Source organism: Macrosteles quadrilineatus, unplaced genomic scaffold (assembly GCF_028750875.1).
Source record: "Macrosteles quadrilineatus isolate MER2022 unplaced genomic scaffold, UCM_ALF_1.0 Scaffold_1__1_contigs__length_201487025, whole genome shotgun sequence".
Lineage (NCBI taxonomy): Eukaryota > Metazoa > Arthropoda > Insecta > Hemiptera > Cicadellidae > Macrosteles > Macrosteles quadrilineatus.
Window position 1 is genome coordinate 89,355,752 of NW_026542594.1, and position 26,108 is coordinate 89,381,859.

A 26,108-nucleotide genomic window follows, 5' to 3' on the forward strand; every position below is an offset into this window, starting at 1 on the left:
CTGACGGCTGCCGCAGAGGTGCCAATCAGTCGTAACAGTACACGACAGATTGGAACCTCGAGAAATGAGTGGTGCCAATCTGTCGTGGTGACAAGCTGACGGCGGCCGCAGAGGTGCCAATCAGTCGTAGCAGTATACGACAGAATGGCACCGCTGCCCTCAATAGGCCCACCTGTTCGTTTTACTTACTAGTCTGATGTTTGAAAACAGAAACGTGTCAATACTTGATGCATGTCAATTAATGCATACACATTGATAATAACATTAACTTTAACAGCACAAACCGCTTCGTAAATGGTCCATCTAATCAAAGTTACAGTTCCTCAAGGCTTTTAATATTATGCCATTAAACTCAAGTTTATAATTTGGAAAACGTCTGATACCTACTAAAGTATTTGACACAATTGAATGAAACCTTGCAGTCATTTTTCGGAAGTTGGGTGTGCGTTAACCTGGTTAAAAAAGGTTTTTTCATTCAGAAGTTACAGCTTGTCAAAGATATGACAATTTATCATTCAGTTAACTAATATTATTTCAATGAAATGATATTTTTTATGAATTATAGAGTGATAAATTGTGATATATTTGAGATGCTGTAATTTATTACTTAATTTACCTTTTTGTAAACAAGATGCGGTTGCACGCAAGTAGGCTTGCCCTATAAAATAATTACCGGTACTTCCTTCTTGGACCAAAACTCTAAAAACAGGTAATGTATAACTCGAGGTATGGTTACACTGAATATGCAAATCTTCTGAAATGGGGTTATTTAGGCGTGAAATTTACGTGGATTAAGATATATATAGCTATGGAAATTGAAAGTGGTCGCTATGATGGATTTTCTGCCTCATATCAGGACTTTGAGAGAAAATAATGTACTTTTAAACACTTTCTTAGTATGCATCTAGATATAGGCTACATGCCATGATGTCGTGTTAGTTAAGCAGTTTGTAACTCGAGACCGGCTGGATCTTTTTAATGATTTATGATTTGTTGGATTCGTCTTTAACCCGATTAACACATGTATCTTCAGTTCAGTATTTAAATTTAGGGCTAAGCCCCACATATGTATGTTATGCGTATGAAGAAAAATATGATGGTTTTTGACTATATGCATAGATTAATTTAATATATTTTAGAAACAGCTGATTAAACATTTGACAGGTAATGTAATTGAAAGTCATTTTCAGCGGTTTTATGTTGTCTGTGATTTTTTTTTAAAAGGCTTATAAAGGTGGCCGGTTGATATGGTTTTTTTTAACTTTTATGGGGTACAAAGTTCACCGGGTCATCTAGTTTGTAATGTACAGTTCGCTCAATGTTTCTGTAAACATAACAATAAAATACGTTTTATATTAATTGTTTTTCGTGTTAACATTAACAATTCGCATGTGTTTTCCTAGTAGGCCTACGCTTTATTAAGGAATCTTGATCAACAGTAATAACAAAAACTAGTCGAAATCAAAATACTACTGAGCAAGGCTTGGTCCTAACAGTAGGCCTACTTTACAAATATTAGGATTGAGAAACAGATGGTGTGGTGTAGTTAACTGAACTGTCATTAATAAAAATACCCCCGTCGCAGCAAACCTGCATACTAAGCGAATTTCCATTTACCCGGCTTGATTTCTAGGTTTGCTGCTACGGGGAAGATGTTGAGGTGTGTTTTTTCAATTGAAATATTGATAGCTTAGTATAAAATAAGCCAAATTGCCAAATTTGATTAAAATATATCCATAAACAAGCAAACTAGAACAGTTTATTTATTCTCCATAAGAATAACATGGTAATTTTAAATTTAAAATTTTTTTATTTTCTCCGTAGTCAATGAACACTCAAAAAAACTTCAATATACTAAATTATTTGTTTTTTAAGCTCTTCAAAATGGTCTAGGGAAAAATTTAGAAATTTAAAGTTTTTAGGGTCAAAAATGAGAAAACCCCATTTTTACCCCATAAAACCCCCCATAAACCCCTGATCCCATGGTCCGACTATGCTGGTTCGCGAACTCGTTCGAATAAATGTAGGTTTACACGTTTGTACCAAATTTCATCAAAATCGGATCAATTTTGCTCGAGTTATCGCGCTAACGGACACACACACATATATATTTATAAAATATATATATGAATTTGAACGGATGGTGTTTTTGGCCTCTGGGAACCTCAAAACGAAAAAGTAAATCGGTCCCGGGTCTAGGTCTTACCATGAGACCTACGGTAATAGCTTATTCCCTATATGGGAAATTCGCTAATAAAAAAACGACCCCTAATGCCTCCAGGGTCACAGCACTGACGCTAGTTTTTATTTATGGCCTTGTCCTGTTTCAAAAAAGGGTCATCTTATAAAAGGTGCTTGAAAAAATATTCGAAACCCTCCTAGCGTGGAGTTTTCCGGCTTCCTAAAATTCTCTGTACGTCCGCTCGTTTGTCAATGTCGACGTTTATGTTGAAGACCAAATTGACAGTTGGAAATGCCACATAACTTGCAGACTCAAATATAGAAATCCCCGTAATTTGAATAGCGTGAGGATGCCAGCAGTCCCTGGTGGTCGCCCGTAACAAAGACACTGTTGTTTGTCAACAAGGGATTAGGATTGCCCGTCTACCTGTTATGGGGGGAGGACGCCCCGACTTTAAAGCCAGGTTATTGATAGCTACGGTAAACAATCAGGCCAGATTTAGATTAAATGTGCCGCACACACATTATGTCAGTAGTGAATTGATATACGGGACTCGTATTAAGTGTACTGTACACTGTACTGTCAATAAAGGGGGTTCAATGATTTTAATTAACTTTAATATGGAAATAATTTTTTTTTGTAAGTAACACACTGAGTTAATATGGTATGGTACGTGTTATAATGACTTTTCTAACATTAAATTTGAACATGAGGTTAGGTTTCTCCAATACAGCATATGCAGACTCACGATAATCTGAGCCCCAATTGATCAAGCCTCCGTAGATAACCGAACTCATCGGAAAAGTATAATAACAATTAATCTATTAAAACCGCGAAAATTAACGTGAAAAGTGAAGTTTCTTTCTTTTAGTGTAGTAGTAAGTAGCAACCAGGTAGCAACATTATTCTTACGAACAGTTGTTCGCTCAAGCTGTTGATTACCACAAATAGTACGTTCGTCTTACGCAAAAATCTTTAGTAGCAATTGTTACATATTTTACTGTGGGCCCTGACTGTGATATTTTGTATATTCCACGAAGCACGAAATGAAAGAATCCTTATTCACTAATGCCACATCTGATTCAAAGTACAATGCTTAATCAGTTCAAAAAATCATTCTATAAACATGCTATCTGGTAGCAAAAGCGTAATGAAAAAATCAGTCTAAAAGGGCCATTACACATTCGGCGAGTTTCTTGCAGATGTTTGGCGGTTTTTGCACTCAAGTAGTTGTGATTTCTTCCCCCTATTTTATTTTTGTATATTATGATTTAGTTAAAATGAAAATAAAACGTTTAATTTATAATGTACGTTAGTTAGATGGAAAGTAAATAAAAGAAACGTCTTATAACATTAAAAACATATATTTACGATTATACTGTTACAAGACGGTAAATACACAAAAAAGATGGTAAATGGTTACCACTTACCATCTTTTTTGTACATTTACCGTCTCTACTTGAATACTGCAAGTAGTTAAATCTCATTCACGAGGAACAGGTGTAGTATTGACTTTTAGAGAAGGATTGGATTAATATTCCAGCTCCACTCAATATTGCATGCAGAAAACTGCGTTGTTGTATTTTCAAACCTCATTCAAGAAAGGGGTGGTGCCAATCTGTCGTGGTGACAAGCTGACGGCGGCCGCAGAGGTGCCAATCAGTCGTAACAGTACACGACAGATTGGAACCTCGAGAAATGGGCGGTGCCAATCTGTCGTGGTGCCAAGCTGACGTGGGGTGATATTTCTTGGCCTCATGTCAACGAGGTTCCAATGTGACGCCGGGTGCTAAAACACCATGGTGCCAATCTGTCGTGGTGCCAATCTGACTGCGACTCTCGCTTTGTTTACACAATGGAAGGACTGGAAATGGAAAGTGACAGTGCCTAGGATCGGGATGATATTATAAACTTAGTTGAACTGTTCCGTGGACAACCAGCGTTGTTGTCATACGTAAAACGTTTTTGAAGTTACCGTCGCCTTATTTAGCGTTTTAATTATGGATTGTCAGCGTATTCATCATCATTAAGGTCCCGTAATAAATCTGCTACACTGTAGGCCTACTTATTTCTCGAAGCAAGAAGCGGTCAAACCTAAAACTTGCTAAAATCTTCGCTCCCATCTCTCTCTCTCTCTCTCTCTCTCTCTCCCTCTCTCTCTCTCTCTCTCTCTCTCTCTCTCTCTCTCTCTCTCTCTCTCTCTATCTCTCTCTCTCTCTCTCTCCCCAACCGTTCCAAGAGTTACGGTGCCAAAGGTCACAGGCGTGAAAGGCCCCGTGCTTCCACCGCCTAAGATTGTAACTGTGAAGAGTGACAACCAGGAGAGCGCCGAAGTTCTAATCACTCTTAAGAGGTTAGTGAAACCGCAGGAAATAGGATTAAAGGTTAGAAGAATAGTTAACATCCGGAATGGAGTCATTGTGGAAGCAGAGAACGAAGAAGGAATAGACAATCTGATGAAAGAGAAATCTCTAGCGGATGCAGGTTTAAAAGTTGAGAAGCCGACAAAGAAGAGACCCGTCATAATGATTTATGACGTGAACGCTGAGCTGACAGAAAACGAGGTTAAGGAAGAAGTCTTCAACAGAAATATGCAAGGTAGTGAAATTGAGCAGGGGAAATTCATACAGGAGTTTGAGGTGCGACATAAGTACAAAGACGTTAAATCAGCTGGGAAGAAGAATCACATCGTGGTGGAGTGCTCTGTGAGAGTACGAAACTGGCTACGAAGGCAGGACAAGATATTTGTAGAATGGCAATGCTGTAGGGTTAAGGACTACGTAGACATAGCCAGATGCTTTAAGTGCCAAAGGTTTGGCCACATAGCGAAGCATTGTACTGCGACAACGTCTAGCTGCTCATACTGCGCTGGTGAGCATGACTACAAGGAGTGCCCTAATAAGAAAAAGAGAGAAGCAGTCTGTTGTGCCAACTGCAAAAGAGAAAATCGAGGTGATTTGAAGCACGATGCAGGGTCAAGAAAGTGTCCTGCTTATGAAAAGGCAGTGAAGAGGAACAACGAGAAGATTGATTATGGATTGTAGGATAGCCCAGTGGAATTTAGGTAGGGGAAAGGCAGCTACAGATGAGGTAATTAGGAGGTGTTTACAGGAAAAGATTGACGTTCTTCTGGTTCAGGAGCCATACACAGTGGGCAGAAAGGTAACCCATGTAGCACAGATGGTTGGGCCAACGTTGGCCAACTGTGGGACAGTTGGTCGATGGTTGGTTGGAGCTTCCACAACCAACCAACCGTTGTCCAACTGTATATCTCGTAGTTGGGCCAACCAATATTTACAACTGTGGACCAACATTGGTTCATTGTTAATGAAATACATTAATATGCATTGCTGGGTATCATACATCAAGCCAACCGTTGTCCAACCGTTTTTCACTCCGTTGGACCAACAAAAGATACTTTTGTTGGACCAACAATGGTCCATAGTTGAGTTTACACGACTTTCATTCTCTGGGTCTAGCTTTCACAACATAATTATAATAAAATATCTGGTTTTACAATACCTTTATCAGTTCCAAAAGTTTCCAAAAGTTTTTGGAACTGATAAAGGTATTGTAAAACCAGATATTTGATATATTACAGTTCCGGCGCTACAACAATAAATTTTAATAATTTTAATAATGCAAATATTTTTTAAATTAATATTCTTTAACTTATTTGCAACAATTTAAGGGGAAAGAGTAATTAATCATATAACAGGCAATTATAATAGCATTAACAATCTAACGGTAATTAATTAATCATTCAAATACCAGTATCCTCTCTAACTCCAAAAAAAAAAAAAAAAAAAACTACTTATGATGCCTTAACAGATTAACAGAATCATATTATACTGTGTAGTATCAAAAATGTTTGAAGTATTGCGACCATTGCAACTGTCGGCTACTCTTTCACCACTTGAAAACTCTCTACATCAGCAATCACAGATAGCTCAGTGGTAAAGTAAGAGGCTCATAAGTCCAAGGACCCGGGTTCGAGACCCGTCTGGGCCAAAAAAATTTTGTTCTAGTTTTTTTTCAAAATTTGTTTTTATGAACTATTTAATCAATTTACTCAACTAATAATTATGCTTTTCGTACTAAATCTTTATTATTTTGTGTGAAATAAAACGGTTGGACAATGGTTGGCTGGAAAACAGTTTAAAGAGGTGACATTTCTACCGTTGGCCAACTGTGTGGCTCCACAATTTACCAACGTTGGCCCAACCATCTGTGCTACATGGGAAAGATATCAGGATGTAGGGTTTTTCATGATCGAAGCGGAAGGGAGGATATTTGGAGCGTGATCCTTGTGTTCAATGAGAAGATCGGAGCTATCATGGAAGCCAGAGAAACGAATGGAACGTGCGTCAGTGTTAGGCTGGAATATGATGGAAAGGCTATGCAAGTGATCAGTTTGTACTGTAGGCCATCGGAACCCATAGATGGGCATATGACATGGTTAGCTGATATCATTAGAAAGAAAGGAAATAAAGGAGTGCTGTGTGGTGGGGATTTGAATGCGAGGTCAGGGTTATGGCTCAGTGGATCAACGGATGAGAGAGGATCTAAGGTAGAAGATGTTGTACTGGCTTGGGATCTGCAGGTTCTTAATAAATTTAGTAGGTGGACGACGTTTGAAAATACACAGGGAGGCAAATCAAACATTGACGTGACATTGGTGACAAGGGATCTTTCAGGAAAAATGGAGGACTGGTTAGTTCATGAAGAGACATTAAGTGATCATCGGCTAATTACTATGAAATTGCGAGGAGATCAAAGTAATCGGATAATCCAGAATGAACAGAGGCAAGGATCATACTGTTTAAGGAAGGTAAATTGGGCGAAATTTGACGAGGCTCTACAGAGAAGCATGCAGGAAATGGAAGTTGAAATGGCTACAACAGAGGTTCATGCAGAAAGGATTACAGAAATGACGTGCAAACTGATGGAGAAACAGTTCCCAAAAGCAAAATTAGGTACGAAAAAGGTATACTGGTGGACAGAAGAGCTGGATGAATTGCGAGTAAAAATGAGAAGGAAAAGTAGGATCTGGAGAAGGACAGGGAGTGAAGTGGACAGGAGAGCATTTGTTAGGTCAAGGACAGATTACGTATGGGGAATCAGGAAGCAAAAGAAGAATATGTGGGAAAAGTTAATTGCGGAGGAAGAGGGTGACCCGTGGGGAAAGGTTTATAAGATTGCTGCAGAGAAGCTGAAAAAGGATACTGTGCTGGTTAGCCTGGAAAAAGAAGACGGTACAATGACAGAGACAGTGCAAGAGACCCTAGAGAGAATGATACAAGGATTGCTGCCAGACGATAGAGAAGAGGAGGATACAGAGGAACAAGCAAGAATTAGAAGTAGGATGATTGATGAAAGCACTGGAACAGATGAGGAAGATTTCACAGAAGGGGAGCTAACTGCATGTGTTTCACTGCTGAAGGATAGGAAAGCCCCGGGAGTGGATGGAATAAAGAACGAAGTAGTTAAGAGAATGTTTGGAAGGATCAAGGGGACGCTGTTGAACCTGTACAACAAGATGCTGAGAGAAGGTAGGTAGCCTGATGTGTGGAAAAAAGGAATCGTCAAAGTTTTTCTAAAGAGCGAGGAAAAGGACCCAAGTAAGGTGAAATCGTACAGGCCAGTAACCCTCTTACCTGTCTTAGGAAAGTTAGGCGAAAGATTAATAGTGAAAAGGATGAAAGAATGGATGGATAGGGAAAATAGGGCAAATCCACTGCAATATGGATTCACGGAAAGTGTTGGAACTGTAGACGCACTTCTGGATATGAGAAGAGAAGTAGAAGAGACAGATGAAAAGTACGTAGTAGGCTTGTTCCTGGATATTTCTGGAGCCTTCGACTCCGCCTGGTGGCCAGAGATTCTGAGAGTTTTGAGGAGATGGCGATGTCCGAACAACATCTACCGATTGGTAAGGGACTACTTCCGAGGCAGAACCGTGACACTAAGAGCTGGCAACGGAGAGGTGAACAAGAACATCACTAAAGGATGCCCCCAAGGGTCTGTGGTGGGCCCTCTGTTGTGGAACATCCTGTTCGATGGGTTTTTGCGGCTGCCTTTTGAGGAAGGTATCTCCGCGAGAGCCTATGCGGATGACGGACTGCTTTTGGTGAAGTCGAACACAAGCCCTGATCTCATGAGGAGGGCATCAAGAGCCTTGGAACTGGTCACTAGGTGGGGGGAAGACAGGAAGATGATTTTTTCGAGGGAAAAGACAGTGATGGTGCTCCTGAAAGGAAGGTTGGTTGAAAGATTCATCCGTGTCGACATGGGAGACGTGACAATTCGGTGTTCAAATGAGACAAAGTACTTAGGAGTCGCAGTAAGAAGTGGATTGAAATTTGCAGGACATTATGAGCAAGTAATCGACAAGACTATGAGGGCATTCGGAAAGTTAAAAGGACTGGCCAAGGCAAACAACGGCATGAGATGCGAGAACTTGAGAAGATTGTACATCGGTGCGCTTGAACCAATGATGCTGTACGGCTGTGAGATGTGGGGCCAACGAATGAGGGGACGAGGTGAGAAGTCAAAGTTGATGAGTCTGCAGAGAAAACTGTTGTTGGGTGTGATCAAGGGCTACAGCACGATATCCCACGAAGCTGTCCGAGTGATTGCCGGGGTAATCCCGCTTGACTTGATGGTTGAAGAAAGGATTAAGAGAAGAAGGGACAAAGAAGAAGGTATCGACATCAAGGATAGCATGAGGATCCGAAGAGAAGAAACACTCGTTGACTGGCAGAGACGGTGGGAGTCTAGCACAAAAGGAAGGGAAACCTTTGCGTTCGTTCCGGATGTGAGGTTCAGAAAGAAAGTCCATTGGGAAACCGATCACTACACGACACAGTTCGTCAGCGGACACGGCAACTTCAAGGCAAAGCTGAAAAGTTTCAACCTCGTCGATGATGACCATTGCACTCATTGCGGAGAGCTGGAGACATCGCAGCACGTACTGATGGAGTGCCCATTCTATGAAGAAGAAAGAAGCGACACGAGGGAATTCCTCCAACAAAAGACATGGGATTGGGAGAAGATCAACTTCTTGAGAACCAAAGAATCTGCGCTGGAGTTTGCCAGAATGTGCCGAAGGATAGGAAAGAAAAAGCATGAATTTGAAAATGCAGGAAGACAGGCTGGAATTTGAAAAGAAAAATGTTAGGAAAGAAAGATAAAATTAAGAAGATTGGAAAGAAAGAAAAAAAATCCGATGACCCTAGTACAGAGGGTACTAGGTGAGGGGAGAGGTGTTGGTTAGGCACAGAATGTGCCTGGAAGGACATGGATTGAAGCTGACAGCAGGAAGAGGAATCCGAAGATATTTCAGGAAAGCGGCCTGGTGAATAAGTCTCTGGCTTAAACCAGGGGTAGTGGAGGGACCGCTGGGCTTCGGCCAAACACCTCTCTCTCTCTCTCTCTCTCTCTCTCTCTCTCTCTCTCTCTCTCTCTCAATTAAATTAGATTTTTTCAATTTTTATTTTTACTTCAATTACAAATGTATTATTGATTATTGAGATCGGACGTACCTAAAGCACACTGCTAAATCATAAACGACCCAAATTGTTTAAAAATGGAGTTATCTATCATCGATTTATAGTTAAAAAGATCTTGCTTGTAACCTCAACAGTACCTCAATTGTCCAGAAAGAATGCTTAGATTAACCACTCAAACACCTAGTTAATCTAAGCATTCTCTCTGGACAATTTCCTGACCGTTTTAAGATAGCGAAAGTAGTTCCTTTGTATAAATCTGGCACAAAGCAAGAGTTAAACAATTATCGCCCAATATCCCTGTTGAATGTTATGTCTAAGATTTTAGAAAAATGTGTCAAAATTGGAAGATAATAATTTGTTATCAGAATGCCAGTATGGTTTTAGGAAGAGTAAAAATACTAGTGATGCTCTCTTCGCTATGAATAAATATATTTCGGAGTATATTAACGGAAATGAAAAAGCATTGACTGTGTTCATTGACCTTGCAAAGGCATTTGATTCCATTGATAGAAATATTCTTTTAAATAAAATGGAATGCATCGGAATTCGTGGTTTGGCCCTAAAATGGTTTAGTAGTTATTTGAATAAACGAAGCCAGTTAGTTTCTATTAACAACAATTTTAGCGATATACGTGAAATAGACTACGGAGTTGTCCAAGGCAGTACGCTGGGACCATCCCTTTTTTTATTTACATAAATAATTTAGACAAACTTCCAATCACAGGAAAGCTCTTTTTATTTGCCGACGACACTGCAGTTATATTCAAAGGTAATACTTGGGACCAAACATTCAATGTAGCGCAAACAGATACGTTCCTTATTCAAAAATGGTTCTCCCAAAATGTATTATCAACGAATGTTTTAAAATATGCCAATTTTCCTCAGACAAAGTAGTGAGCCTCCCACCAACCTCAGACTTGTGATGCATGTTTGTGGAGATCCAGGTGTCTCTACCTGTGGTTGTTTACATCACGTTTATGATTTCCATCATAAAAATTTCAAAAATTAAAATATCGTCCTATTTCCATGTTTTTTACACAAAAGACACACACCTCTATACAAACATAACGTTTTTTTGGGTCTCAGGTAATTTCTTTCGGAGTTATACAAACTTAAAAAGATTTTATTGGCTTTTTTCAATTTTTTGAGTCTTTTTATTTTTTTCTAGAAAGTGCAAATATACCAAAAGCTCAGTAACCTTTTTATTGTATAATGGTCGTAAAAGTAAATTAGTTTATAGCAAAACATAGTAATAAAAATAATAATTCTTAATATTCATTTAAACGTCTGTTATGGTCGTGACAGGATATTGTGTTTTTCCACTAAAGATGCTCTTAAAAAAAAAAAACTACCAAAGATATTGCGTTACCATGGATATGTTATGAAACTTCAAATGTTAATGAAATAAAAAAAATAATAAAAGTTTTGAAAAAGGGGGACAAAATTTGTAAAGTGCTTTTCCTGAAAACGTACGTTTTTAAATTTTTACTCATACACAAGTACACCAAACAATATTTAGCGAACATATATCAGTAACTGCAACTCCATTCACTCGACTACCTTTTATTTAGCACTAGCTGTAACCCTTAGTTTTAATTTCTAAGAATATTTCTAATTTGTAATAGAGCTCGTCCCGCGCACAGGTCTTTTACGGCCTATGCGGGACTATTGTTCGTATTTTGTATATGTATATATTGTAAAAATTTTTTGGAAATAAAGCAGATTTTGATTTGATTTGATTTTTTTGACCTAGGCTAATTATTGTCGACGTTGACGGGTTTCACCTAGCAAATCTTAAAAAATAAAACTTTCATAATTATTTGAAAATCTACACGAATCGCCTTCCAATGACCCATTAGTTAATAAAATCGGTCCAGTAGAACTCTATTTAGTTGTACAAAGATTTTTAAATCTGAATTACTAGATTTAATTGAAAATCAATTAAGACAAATGGAAATTCGTTTAGTCTGCAGGTTTGCTGCGGCGGGGGTATTTTGTACTACGATCGTATTTCTAAATAGTGCTTATGTTACTATTATAACATTTTTCAGCATTAAATTTCCTATAATTTGATACCCAACAAGTTATTTTTACGAATATTAAAATGTTGACACTTTTTTCAAGATGGCGGCCAAAAACCGTATTTTGCGCCACAGTACGGATGTATATTTTTAGTATGTTGATTAGAAGCATACTACCTACCATTCACAGCAAGAATCATTTGTGTTGCAATTTTAGTTCCACCTTAAGCTATATTTTCGGTTATTTCTACTGCACTATACGTCAAGTAAAGTACATTTTAGCGAATTTCCCTATAGGGAAGTAGCTATACCGTAGTAGTCATGGTAAGACCTGGACCCGGCACCGATTTAATTTTTCATTTTGACGTCCCTAGAGGCCAAAAACACCATCCATTCAAATTCATATATATATATATATATATGTCCGTTAGCACGATAACTCGAGCAAAAATTATCCGATTTTGATGAAATTTGGTACAAACGTGTAAACCTATGTTTATTCGAACGAGTTCGCAATCTAGCATAATCGGACCATGGGAACAGGGGTTTATGGGGGGTTATATGGGGTAAAAATGGGGTTTTCCCATTCTTGACCCTAAAAACAAAAAATTTTACAATTTCTTTTTAAACCGTTTTGTAGAGCTTAAAAAAAGAAATAATTTAGTATATTGAAGCGCTGTTGTGTGCCTAACAGTCATGGAGAAAATTCAAAACTAGTGTAATTTAAAATTTAAAATTGGAATCTTTGGATGATGTTCGGATTGGATTTGCTGGATGTCCCCCACACAGTTGAATACCATACGTCCACACTGGTTTCAGAATAGTTTTATAAAATAGCAATTTATTTTCTGTTGTTAATTTTGAATTTTTAATTAATATCCAAGAAAGATTTCTGAATTTTAAATTTAACGAAATTCTCTTGTTCCAGATATGGGTTTTCCAAGTAAGCCTTCTGTCATTTGTCAAATCTCAAGTATTTAACTTCATTTCTCTGTGTGATTTGAACATTATATTTAGGGTAACTGGAGGACACGTGTCTATAATCTTCTTGTAAAGGTTGTGTGGACAGATTTACTCTCGTTTACTTTGATCCCCCATTTTCTTAGTCAATCAGCATCGAGTCCAGTCTGCACAACATTTGTGAAGCTATCGCAGGGTTTTCATGAGAGGCCATAATAGCGCGCAGTATCATCAGCGAAGGTTGCAATTTCGATATTAGGATTTTCAGGGAGGTCCGCCGTGAACAATGTGTAGAGAACTGACTATACATGTCAACATTGTCAGCTGAGAATTTGCGAACGCTGTAGCAAGCCTTTTCAACTAATATATGCTTTTTAGTTTTTTTCTAAACTTAAGTAAATCAGTCTCTAGCTTTAGCTGTTGGGGAAGTTGGTTAAACAGTTGTATATGTCATTATACAAAAGATGTTTTAAAAAATGAGGTTGAATGGAGAGGGATATTCAGGTTGTCAGATGTGCGTAAGGAGTATGTGCTGCAATTGGTGCTGGTGTTAATTTTGACTGATTTTTTTTTACAAATAAGGAAAGCGTTTCAAGGATGTAGAGTGAAGGACGAGTCAAAATAGCAGCTGTTCTGAATGATTCCTTACAAGATCGTCTTCTGAAAAGTGAAAATATGACATGAATGATTTTTTTAATTTTAAAAAGGAAGGAAATTCGTTTGTTTTCAAGATACCTAAACAGGTAGAGCATAAACTAGATAAGGGAATATTAAGCCATAGCACACAGAAAGAAGAACTTCCGACGAGACTTTTGTGGCCAATTCGAAGTACAAAGATGCCTGCGCTTACACGTTTTATTACGTATTCAACTTCAACATGAGATTTGAAATTTAAACATTCATCTAAATGAATGCCTAAGATTTTACAGACTGTACAGAATGTATAATGTTTTGATCGAGAAGAAGATACAGATTCGGTCGGATCTTTGACCTGTTTGAGACGCGAAAGTTGATAAGCTGGGTCTTTGCAGTGTTGGTTTTCAGAAGGTTATCATCAAATCACTGAAGCAAATGGCATTCCTCGTATTTGCCTCTAGGAATGCCATTTGTTCGAGTGACCCTAGGCAGGGCTGGATACTAGATAGTGTCAGGGAGGTATCATCTGCAAAAAGGCACACAACTATGATTAATGGTTTGGTTTGACCTTCGGCTTCGGCGAGTCTCTAATTGTATTAAATTTCAATCTCAGTACTGTCCTATACTCAGTCCAATTTTTCACTTGGTTATATTCCTTTTTTTATCTCATTCCATTTTAATTCGATTTCAAGTCAATGAGGGAATCGGAATCAGCCAATCACTAATCACTAATCAGCCTCAGTCAGGACTCAGCAGGACTCTGGACAGACAGGAGCCGGGTCTGATTGAAGGGAGGTACAAATGAGGCAACGATGACATCATAGTTTAGTTCAAAATTCCTCCGTTAACAGCGTTGTAGTAGAGAGCAGGCACAAGCGGCGTTTTCCTAGCGACGCGATTAAGCCTGTTACGCTGCGTGCTTCGTGCTCCGCGGTTGCCGGAACCACCGATCCGTTTTAAACTAATAACCTGGCCACGCAGCGCGGTTACTGAAGTTGGAGGAAAACGCACCTTGAGACTGTTTTCCTAGCGGCGCGGTGCGCGACTAACCACAAACTGCGCAGTGCGCAGCGCGCAGCGTGATTGGGACCACTGCCTCGAGAGCAGTCAGTTGCGAACCACGCTGCAGAACTGGGCCATTGTTTACATTGGAAATATGGAGAAAACGATAAGTTGTAGTAATGTTACCAAGTTCACTGTTGATGATGACAGTTTATTAATTGACTGTGTGTCCGAGTTTGAAATTCTGTGGAAAATGAGCCATCCTGATTTAAAAAATAACTTGAAGAAGGACAAGCTTTGGAGTGGGATAGGCCAAAAAAATTACCGCAATCGACTTTACTTAAATTAAAAAGTTTCCTTAAATTTGACTTCATTGTCTATCAGGTGCCTATTAATAAGAGTACTAAAAGCACCCTCATGGCTCCTAGATCTAAGTCAAAGTCAAACTCAAAATAAACTTTATTCGTATAAATACATATAGCAGTATCAGAATAGAGTCACATATAACTAAAAATCACATACTTTCATCATACTTTTCTCCGATCCATAGCAGAACGCTACTGTGGAAACCGCGAATCTGCTTGTTACGCAACGCATTGCCGGATTTCTAGGAAAACACTTTTGCGCAGCGTAAAATTTTAATCACGCTGTTCCTGGCCACGCAGCGTTCTTTGAATTAATCGCGTAGCACGCAGCGCGGTTACTGAAGTTGGAGGAAAACGCACCTACAGCGCGTAATTTTTACTTCACTATTTAGGCCACTGGAGTCTAGGTCTAAACCTTCGCTGTATCATCGCGATGTTGTGCCCTGGCGCTGCGGAGTGGGGGAAATGATTCTCCCTCCACCTCCCCTCTAGACGGCGTCCAAATCAAACGAGCCCGCGTTGTTTTACACACAACCTATGCTGGGATCCCTTCAAGTAGGTAACCTTTCAAACTGATGAAGGGACCTACCTGCCCGATATTGAAATCGGTCAGGTTGGTTACTTTTCAATTTGGTGAGGTAATGAACGCCCTCTTGCTCTTGTGGTGGGGGCATCGACTGCTCTCATTGGCTGCAAGGTTTCTGGGGGAGGGAGTAGTTGTTATGGGGTGAAGAGTGCTGCCAACCCAAAAGTCTGGAGCAATAAACATTCCCATACAAGGGTAATGTGCGTAATTCCGATATTTACGGCTACAAAGTAGGCAGTATAAATGCCGAAGGAAATTATAGACTATGTATAAAATATCTAGTTAGAACTTAAGTCCATCATCTTGCGAACCTGTTTCTCTCCATGCCCCTGGGTCACTGCTAGGCTACTTTCTCTTGTAACTAAATCTACAGTATTAACGGGTCAGATTTGATTAATTAACTAGCTGTTGCCGGTGGCATCGCCCGACATACTTTTTCGTCTTTTATTCTTTACTATAAGCCTGCTGAAGTTGTCACTGACTTCGCTACGGAACGGAACTACCGAAATGGAACAACTGAATGATGTTTTTACCAAAAATACTAAAGTATTCATATCTCCTTTCATTCATTATCATACTCCAAGCCAAATTTTCCAATGGTACAGTTAGTTTTCTCTAACTTTATTGAAAAGTATTTCAGATAGTCTAAAGTAGGATTAAAAGTAACACAAAAACATTATTTTATTTAGTGATATACTGTATATATAATGTTCCCCGTTACTGTCTCGGCATGCTCTTGATTTGATATTATTCTTGAATTTTGTTGTCCCTTCTGTACATTTAATAATTACTAGAGGGCCCATGGTACTCTACAACGTTGAAATGAAAATCATATTCGAGCAATAATCAAATTTATAAATTTTTATTGAGTATCTTGATCTTAACTGATTCAAACGATAAATAGCTCAAATTAAAACCTTTAATTAACTTACTATTTTGCGTCAAAAACATGAAAAAACATAAACAATAGTGGACCTATTGATTTTTAATCATAGAAAACCCTTATAAAAAAATAATTTATATGTTGGTTGTTCACATTGCAATTATTGCTTGTAGTCCGTCCGATTTAGATAACTAATTAATAGCTTAAATGGAAAGCCGGCATTTCACTGAAGGTTCTTAGACCAAAATATGTAGGATTATATAATTATAACTGGTGAAATGCATCTTAAATTGAAGTAAGAATTCGAAAAAGTTAAATAGATGTTTTTTGGACGAGTAATACAGTAGATCAATATATATGCTGATGCTTAGTGTGAAATCTGTGCACACCTTCAATTAGAGACCTCAATCATGAAAATCGGTTAAATTTATTTTTAAATATAAGAAGATTGACTCTATTAACGTTTAACGAAAACTATCACCGTTTTACAACAAATTGTGTAGCAGTTCCGGTTAATGATAACAACCTAGACTGAATTGAAGCTTTAGAATAGAAGATTTCAAATGTTTACGGGAGCAAGCTCCTAAAATGTAATAATGTCGGTAGCTATACTTGCGATAGTACACTTGATAGGTTTTTAACAGCTTTTATTGATTTATGCATTATTATTATAAAATAAATAATGCTATTAAATAAAATAAAAGATTGGTAATCATATGGTTAAACGTACGGACACTGACTAGTTTTTAGGTGGCGGAACAAGCAAATTTTCACAGTTTATTTGAATGTAAACCTATTTTACTCGAAATATGTTTGAGATAGAAAAACACTCTTGAAATACAAAAGTTGTGGATAATTTAATTCTACACTACCGATCTTCCATAAGATTTAAGATCCAAGCATTGTAGCTTAAGTTACAGACCAAAATATAATATCTTGCATACTCGAATTTCTTCTTAAATAGATTTAATCCCCTAAACCACCCTTGAATTTAGAACTTTGCAAAACCCCCAACTTTGTACATCTACACCATATACATGGATTGTCGTCCCAATCCAAAATTTTATTATTCTAGGTCTTATATATGTTTTGAGATACATTATAGTGATCATTTGTCAGTGATATGCCAATCAATAAAGGTAGGTCAATGGAAAGCATTTATCTACGTGGTGATCGGATGCATAGCAGCTTCAAAACGGATACGTCACAAAATTCGTGTTTGCCTATTAAATATATTGGGTATATATATTTAATATATAGATACCCAATATGCCTATAAACATTCAAACTTATCCGGGTCAGTTTGCTGCACACAAAATCCAACAAAGTCTTTTAATAATATAGATACTTATAAGGTTAAGGAAACTCCAGAACCACTTGGGTGGAACCCAAAAGTCAGATCAGGATAAAAACTACTTAGTTTTCCTATTTAATGCCTGAAGAATCAGTACACCAAATTTCAACGTTCTAGCTAGTCTGGAAGTTGGATTAGTAATAAATCATTGAGTGAGGGCAATTACTTTTGAGTGAGGGCTTTTACTTTTATATGTTAAGATTATTAGCTAAATATAACACATATGAAAGGTACAAAATAAAATCCATAAGTTAAATACAGTAGTAGAATATATAAAAACGGAGCTCCAGACAGAGCTCCCTTTAAAATTTGAAATAGGGGTTGCTGCAGACTTTTAATTTTATCCAGCGAGATTACGCCCCTGAATTTAGTGTTACTCCCTCAATATGACAACACTGTTGGATAAATCTAGCTCAGTGGGATAAATGCAGGGATGCATCAGGCACTTGTAGAGCGAAATTTCCCACAATTTCCATGTAACCGTTTGACTGGTTTTAGGTTATGCGACAAAATCCAAAACACAATTGAACATAGGATGCACAATAAATCGGATGTGTTTACTTTTGGGCTATTGACTTAATTATTACATCAAACAATTAAATGTATTCTGAACTTGTGTACCCGTTGCGAAATAGAGCGTACTATAGCTAGCCGCCATACCCGTGCTTCGCTAAAGGAGCGCTAAAGAGAATAATTTATTGTTATGTTCCATAGATCTGTTGTATGAAAAGTTAAATAACTCATAAAATAAATGCCTAACATTTGCTTTTAAAGCATCAATCGAATTATTTTCAAAAACGTGTTTTATATCAACTAGACAGCTAGATGTTATCCACGGGCTTCACTCCGTTCCGTTTGACTTCATAAGTATTAATAACACTATTGATTGGATAAGTTAAGTTAACTATGATAATCATTTAGCGTTGAACTTACTAAACAACATCACAGATGCAATTTACGGACTTGAGAGGCCATCAATTCTGGACCTGCCCTTCAGATTTTTGTAAAGAGTTTTATCGAAAAATTTGTTGTTAACAGCTATTTTTAATGTTCAAAAGTTACTTTGTTGTATTGCATTGCATATTTATCATGAAAACATCAAAAGAAATTTACAGATATTTTTAGTTGTACATATTCTTTAAAGGCATCAAGAGAGTTATCAAGATCCCTTAGTTCGCTGATGATATAAATCTGTTTGTGGAAAGTTGCTTCCCTCTATGATTATGAGTAATTTTGCCTTAGGCTTTTAATACTTTAATTTGAAATGGCAACCATACAAAGTAGGTATTTTAAGCCAAGTACCAGTATGCATGGAGATGAGTGTAGGATGGATGAGTGGCACGATTTTGTATCCTTGTTAGTGACTAAGGCTGACATATTCCTTAGACACAGCTGTCAATTAATAGCCCATACTTTGGGCTAATGGAAACTATAGGGACCTACAGTTTATAGTAGAATCCGAACCACATTTTTCCTTGGTATAAAAAAATTGGTCTAATTATCAGGATGTACTGCGGATAGTCGTAGTAAGGGCGTTAATTCAAACCACGAAGTATCACATCCACAACTCGTGACCTCCTAGTAGTTGAATTACAGGATGACACCACCGTCTCAGTCTCTTAATGATGTCTTAGCTAAGACTTGACCAAAGATAATGGTTGATTCCACCAAGAATAAGTTAAAAATTGTTGGCATTAACAAAATTCTCTGGATATTGACTATTTCCCAGATTTTTATTGACTCGCCATGTGCGTTTGGGCTTTGGGCCAGACATTCAGCACATCTGTGCCAAGACCTCTGGCATTCTCAAAATGATCTGCTGTGCAAGACACTGTTTGAGCATCCATGATTTTTGTATCCATACCTGCTATATATCCAGTATAATTTTTATGTGCGGCAACAACTAGGGTCTTCGGTCTTACTGTGTATTCTGGTCGCTTTTACCAGCACAGCCTTTTTCAATGTCTTAGGCCCCCAATACGGGAAGAATGAGCGTACGCCTTATATAAATTGTCCTTAAAGTAGTTCTCGTATGTCAAGAAGTTTACAACATAGATTTACATTGCAAGAAAGGGGATTAACCCCGTACCCACGGTGCTCATCTAAGCAGATACTCTGTTTACATTACACTTATAGTCCTCGCCACCCTAAGTTGAGGCAGCCCAAGGCCGCACGGCGTATATCTAGTGCGGCCTTTGGCTGCCTCAACTTAGGGTGGCGAGGACTATAGTCGACCAGTTGGTGTGAAGAGAGTTGAACAGGAGCATGAGTATCGATTTACAAATTCCTTTCCCAGCTGACGTGAGCCAGGCGATGACCGGTAGGGCTGACTTCCAAGAAACATCGTTAACCTATAAGTCAAACACCCAATCAGCCAATGAGAAGGCCTAATGAAGAAAATGGAGGGGTGAGGAGTCTCTCAGCTGGAGCTGGAGAACCTGAAGAAACAAATCGAGGAGTTCACCACGGGCCACTGGACCAAGAAGATCGAGAGTTTCGGAGTGTGTGTATCGGTGCGTGTGCTTCTGGGACAATAAACAGTATGTAAAAAGAATAAAATATATAACTAAAGTTTTGTAAAACAAACAAGTCATATAGTTTGTCAGTAACTCATTCTTTTAAATTTTTAATTGATTTTCTTTTCTTGTAAATTATAACATTGTAAATTTATTTATCTTATTATTGTTGATCTTTGCCTTTTCAAAGTTTTCTTTTGCTTTACTTTTGTTGTTTTTCTTAATTTAATTTTGTTCATTACACGTTGAGCAACACCCTTAAGCAGTCTTATGTCTCATTAACCTAACACCTCTAGACAATGAAGTTCAAACATTTATTCAGAGGAAAATTCTTGAGTGATTTTATTGGGTTGGCTAAATAGAGTTTTTGATTCAACTTTTGAATTACTTATTTCATTTTTACAGTACACTCATTAGTCATTAAACACCAAAATTATTTTATTTTACTAGCTATATATTAACTTTGCTTCTTAAGATTGGCACTCGCATATATAATATAAATATAAATATCATTTTATCTTTATGTATACTCTTATGTATCTTTATGGATCTGAGACATGTACGAACAAGAACAATAAAAAAATATATCTAAAAAAAGAATATTTTATCTATAAAACTGTCAAAATAGTTAGAAGATCAAAATAAAATATATAATCATTTTTACATGTTTTCTTTACAAATTACAGAGAAGTTTACTGGTAAGAATTTTAACAAAATTAACTGCTATAGATAAATATAAGGTTTATTGGTAAAGTATAAAAACAGTACATAACAATAAAAGGCAACATATAATAATAACTATAGCTGCCCTGTACAGCGGCCAACCTTCTCCATAATATTTTTGTCCAGAGCTGGGGCTACATCTTTCTTCCTGAAACAAACATTTTAATCTTGGTAAAGAAAGTCACAATTTTAAAATACTCAGGGGTGCCAAATTATGCGGGTTGGTGTAGTTGGTAGTTTCAAATAAAAAGGTCTTATTTTACAATAAATTACCATAGGTACCCTTAACTAAAAGTTTTTAACTGGTTTATTCCGCCTACAAACGTGCGACACAAACTCGATCTTTGAGGGGCTTTCATTGCTTGTTAAAGACACATGTTAACCTCTTGCCACATTACCAAGAGTTATTCTTCTTGCTAGAAGAATAACTCTTGTTAATGTGGCAAGAGGTAGATATCTTCCTGAGGAGGATCTAATTGGGAAGCTACAGGCTTTTATCGGACGCCTTAACTTGTAACTTCAAGAAAACAACTGTATGGGGTGCGCAATAATTTTATTTTTGGATGAAGTGCTTTATGGTCTTGGCCTGCCCCTGTTAACAGTTTTAACAGGATCAGCAACAGGTAAATTAAACCTTTTATATTTTGTCTAGGCCTATATTTCCCTGATCAAGTTAGTGCAAAGAAGTTTTTGTTGAATAATAGTTGTGAAGGCTTTAATTTCCTGAATTGAAATAAGTACCTGGGGACCGAGCCATGGCATAGTTTATTTTGATTGTAAAAGCAATATACAGGAATGGATGCTTTAGAAGAATTTGAAATTTATAAAACAATCAAAATTCGAGCTAACACATTATTAAACGACAAAATCAGTTTACAGTCTAACGCTCTGTATGATACTCTAATAAAAAAACAAGAACAGCTGATGAACAAGGAGCCGAGCTATACAAAGTCCACTGCCCAACCATCTTCCGCATCGCAGTCATGACCCTCATCTGCAACTGTGCGCACAAGGTTGGGGTTGGACATTGTAAGTTTTTGTCAGTAAGCCTACTCGTTTTGTTCATAAAACGTCTGACTGTAAATAGTATATGTCCGTGTTTCGCATTTAAACTCTTGATGACCCTTTCGAAGTTACAGTGTTAAATGTTCTTGTACAAGATCTCATGATGAGGACTTAGGTCCTTAAAACCCGTAATCTATAAGGACTAAACAGGATCAATCTGGCAGTACTGAGGTAATTTTATACCTTTTATAGTGGGTTCATTGATCTTGAGACAAAACAACTCAAATATGAAAATGAATATTATGTTATTGATATATTTTAACGTAAACAGTAGGGCAATTACAATGTTGGTCATAATTGTTTTTATACAGTAGGCCAACATTTGGTGGCTTTTGTTCATAAATTCGGACTACTTAACAACTGTTTGGATTAGGCGGTATAGTTCATCTTCCCGTTGCGAAGAACGGGCACAGAAGCTAGTAAATTATTAAGTGATTTAATAAATAACTCTATATATAATATTTACAATAAACTATACCTTCAAAAATCTGGCTGTTTAACGGATGATATGGCAGACATACACTTATCTCACTAGGTGCTCTTCCTTAAGTTCTTTTACGGAGTACAGCGGCCTATAATTAGTATTCCTTTCAGCGCCTTCTGAAGGAGGGTGCATCCATCTCCTGCAAATGAGTAGGCAGTTATGAGTTGTAGTTAATAGTAGAACGAGGATAGCTATTCTAGGTACGTTTGAGACGACAGCAGGAAAAGTCTATATTTTGTGCTCTTCTGGTATAGTACTCCTGCACCCCAGTGGCGGATCCAGAGGGGGGGGGGGGGCAGTCGCAGTTTGGAAATATATGTCATTTATTTTTGACTGCATGTAATACAGTAGTGCATACAAATTGCGTAAAATAATTTGTCACACTAACTTAGGACAAAGAAATGGTATAAAACTGCCATTTTTGAAGACTTAGTTTAAACAAATTTTTGGGGAGGGAGGGGGTACCCCCGAACCTCTCAGACACCCTGGTCCCCCCCTCCTTGTGACTGTTCTAGATCCACCACTGACTGCACGTCATCTTTTCTAGGGTCAGGATATCAAGCACTACGCCGTGAGTACCCTTAAGCTACATTTCCATTCCTACAAGTCGCAGGCACAAGTCGAGGCACATGTCGAGACCATGACGAGGCACATGTCGCACGTAGTTTGTCATGCCGTTTCCATTCCAGGCACAAGACCCGCGACTACAACTGGCAGACAAGGCAGTGTTCTCTTTTATTGTGATGCGGTGAGGTTCGGTGGCTGATTTTGATTATATTGTGTTCTACAAATCACCATGGATGACATAACAGCCTCTGCTTTTTTATTTATGGCTGGTGCATACAATGAACTTAGAAGGAAACTACCTAGATAGTGGATAAGAAGTTTTTTTGGCTAAAAGAGCATTGGAAGGTGCATTTAATCAATTGATGAGAGATTTGCGCGTACAAAGTGGCTTTGAAAATTTCCTCCAACGGACTCAACGAAATTTGAGGTTATGATTACCTGTCATTTATGAGCATGCGGTAGTTTGGAGGACCTGCGTATGCGCGAGTTGCAGGCACATGTTGCAGGCATATGTCAGTTCCTCAAGCCGTGCACGCGATTGTTAATACGCTCCTGGCCGTGCATACAATAGGTTGACTGCAATTAAAGTTATATATTCAGAATCTGCATTAACTCCAGAATCTGACAGTATAAATATAATCTTATTTAAATCGTAATTCGAATTTTAACAACTAAAAATGTTAAACAAATATCATAACTTGACATGAAAAAGTTACTAAGCGAGGATTTTTTATATTTTTTTGTCAGAAGCAAACTTCAAGCGACAAAATTGTAGCTAATGAGATGATCTTCAGCATATAACCAAGCAATTTCAAATAGAATTCTTTAGTCGTGTGTAATGGAGTAATTAGTAACGCAAAGAGGTTCTTTATAAATCGCGCCGCGGGCCGTCCTTCCTGGTTCCGCTGATCTTTATGTTTACGGTACTCCCAGAAACGTTTTGAGTACAATCAATAGTTATACTAAATACATTTTTAATACAGGTAACACATAAGTACATATGTGTTAGAAATGTGAACTGTGTTACAACTAAACTGTGTTACCTACAAATAACCCCCTTTGTTTGGTTGTAACAAGGGGGTTATTTGTATGCTTTGTTGGGTAATTAATGAGAACTTTCAAATATTAAGGTCCAGAGCAATTAATTAATAAGGTCATGAATACTAAACCTAGATGTCTTTAAGATGGCGAAGTTATTTTGTTTTCATTGCTCTTTATAATTTTAAGAGATCTATTGTTCAAGGCGTCAATGGGCAACTAACCTAAGTTTATCGCCATTCTACCGCATTATAACCCACCCACCAAATTGTTAGTAGTATCAACTAAGTTTAGACTAAGCTACAAGGTTTATTATCACATATAAAAATGTTTTGATGGCCGTTGCCCTGGCGGTAGGTTAGTTGCGCATTTGCTACCTACAAAATCCGGGCCCTGTAGGGTGGGTTATAATGCGGTAGAATGGCGATAAACTTAGGTTAGTTGCCCATTGACGCCTTGAACAATAGATCTCTTAAAATTATAAAGAGCAATGAAGCGTAGTCCTACGAAAAAGCCAGTTTACCGGAATAGGCAAATCATTATGAATTTAATGTGTACCATGTAACCTTGTAAGTTATAGCCATCCACCTCCACCTGTCACGTAAAGCCACAATAATCAAAGAAAAAATCACACTACTCCAGCTGCTGAGAGTATCAAATACGTATAGGCTATGCTATAAAATGCTAAAAACTCAATTGGTAAACTAAAACTGTCATACGAAAAACTTTATACTTTGTCAGCATCTTATAAAAAATAAAAATATAAAAAAAACTAGTGCACTTGTTGCTCGAAATCGATCAATAGTCTAGTACCGGAAGTTATATTAAAACTAATAGTCATAATTTTCTATGAGTTTAAAAATCCAACTAAAAGCGCAGTATGCAACTAATGGATAGACTAGGCCTATTTGATGTATCGATTCATTCGGTTAGCTAAGTTAGGTTAGGTTAACTTTACTAACCAAACTTGATATATTAAATGAGATAATCAATTTATTGATCAATATATTTATTCGAATTATAGTGTAGGACGTAAGGCATAAAGTGCAGTTTAAATAGATATATTTTAAATACCAGTATCGATTATTAATCAATATTTTCATTTTGATAGTTTCAATCGATATTAGCGAAGCCCAGGAAACTGTACCCCCAATTTATTTTATAGGCTACCAGAAACTAATTTGAATTTGCTTGAAACGTTAATATTCTAATGACCATGTCCATGTCAATAAGTTACACCTTTCAATTTTGTGATGACAAAAATGGTTCTTTAAACTGTAGTAGTTGTAACTTAGGCCTAAATTGAAAATACACACCTAAAATACAAATTTGTATGACAATTGAAATTGACAAACAATAAATTCTCCAAAATCCAACCTCAAACTTACTAGACACTGGACAGAGACAGAGCTAGAGCAGCAGCAGCAGATCTAAGAAGAGAAGAAGAAGAAGAAACGCAGAACAGACAGAACACGAAACGAGACGAAGGAAGGCTGAAATTTGGGTGGAGTAGGGGTAATTCAAAGAAGTCGCGGGAATTTTCAGAAGTGTAGAGGGTAAGCGACCGCACCGCGAAACACGTGACCACGGCGAAGCCACGCCCTTCCCCCAGAAGGGAGGGGCCGGGACCTAGCTGACCGATTTGAGTTGTCGGTACCAACTTGATAAGTGATTTAAGTGAAATGGTACCTAGATGAAAGGTTGCCTAAAAGAAGGCCTCCCCCTATGCTGCAGTTTTTCAATAAGAACAAAATGAGAGTTAAAAAATTAAAACTTATTAAATTAATTTTCGAATTTTAAATTATGTTTTATTTTTTAATTATAAAATTAAACTATCATAAACTACCTAACCAACCATTCTTGCAGATTATATGAAAAAGACTTTTAATAAAAATCGAATGAAGGTTTACGAATAAAAAAAAATAGTTCTGTTCATAAAATAAAGTTATAAATGCCTCAAATTCAATTTTATAATTTCTTTAATTATAAAATTAAACTGTCATAACCTAACCAAACTTGATGATGATGAAAAAAATAGAATGAAGGTTTACTAATTGAAAAAAAAATAGTTATAAAACTAGCTCATATGAAGTCAATGGTATTATATTGTCTGCGGTAATGGTGTGCCCTCAGCCAACAGAATGCTCCCATTTTGTCCGTATTAAAAAACTCCAGCTGAAATAAAAATTGTGCTTCCCCCTCTCCACAGTGCCAG

At 37.5% G+C, this 26,108-nt stretch overlaps 1 protein-coding gene and 1 long non-coding RNA gene across 2 annotated transcripts in view; both read right to left on the reverse strand.

The window, feature by feature from the left end:
* LOC128985646 (alpha-L-iduronidase) overlaps nucleotides 1–26,108 on the reverse strand; it is a 126,387-nt gene that overhangs the window by 99,245 nt on the left and 1,034 nt on the right. The gene's annotated exons all lie outside the window — the stretch shown is intronic.
* On the reverse strand, nucleotides 20,743–25,326 carry LOC128985819 (uncharacterized). The gene is made up of 3 exons (XR_008490083.1): nucleotides 25,210–25,326; nucleotides 22,283–22,427; nucleotides 20,743–20,887 (listed from the first exon to the last, which is right to left on the reverse strand). It is a non-coding gene; the product is annotated as an uncharacterized LOC128985819 (long non-coding RNA).